The sequence below is a fragment of the Meleagris gallopavo genome, chromosome 12 (genome assembly GCF_000146605.3).
Source record: "Meleagris gallopavo isolate NT-WF06-2002-E0010 breed Aviagen turkey brand Nicholas breeding stock chromosome 12, Turkey_5.1, whole genome shotgun sequence".
In the NCBI taxonomy this organism is placed as follows: domain Eukaryota; kingdom Metazoa; phylum Chordata; class Aves; order Galliformes; family Phasianidae; genus Meleagris; species Meleagris gallopavo.
Genome location: NC_015022.2, coordinates 19475623 through 19475962, shown reverse-complemented (window position 1 = coordinate 19475962; position 340 = coordinate 19475623).

The following is a 340-nucleotide window of genomic DNA, read 5'->3' as shown; positions in this document are numbered from 1 at the left end:
CCCGACCGCCACTCGACGGAGCGTGGCGCTGCGCCCGTCCTGCCCGGCAGCTCCTCCTGCGGCCCGGCTGCTCTCCCCGGCGCCGCGCACGGTGCGGCTGCCCGGGGCGCGGCTCCTCTGCGGGGAAAGCGAGAAGGGCTCTGTGCGCGCCGGCAACGACGTGCCGGGCGATGGCGGTGCCGCTCGGGCTGTGACGTTGCCTGGGCCGGCCGTAGTCAATGCATCGACAGCTGTTTGGGGTGGCTCCGGGCGCTCGCCATTGTGTGAAGCTCGTGTTGAGCTCGGGGCTTGCGGCGTTCCCGTTTGCCGCTGGGACCGCTGAGCGCTGCGCGGCGTTCGC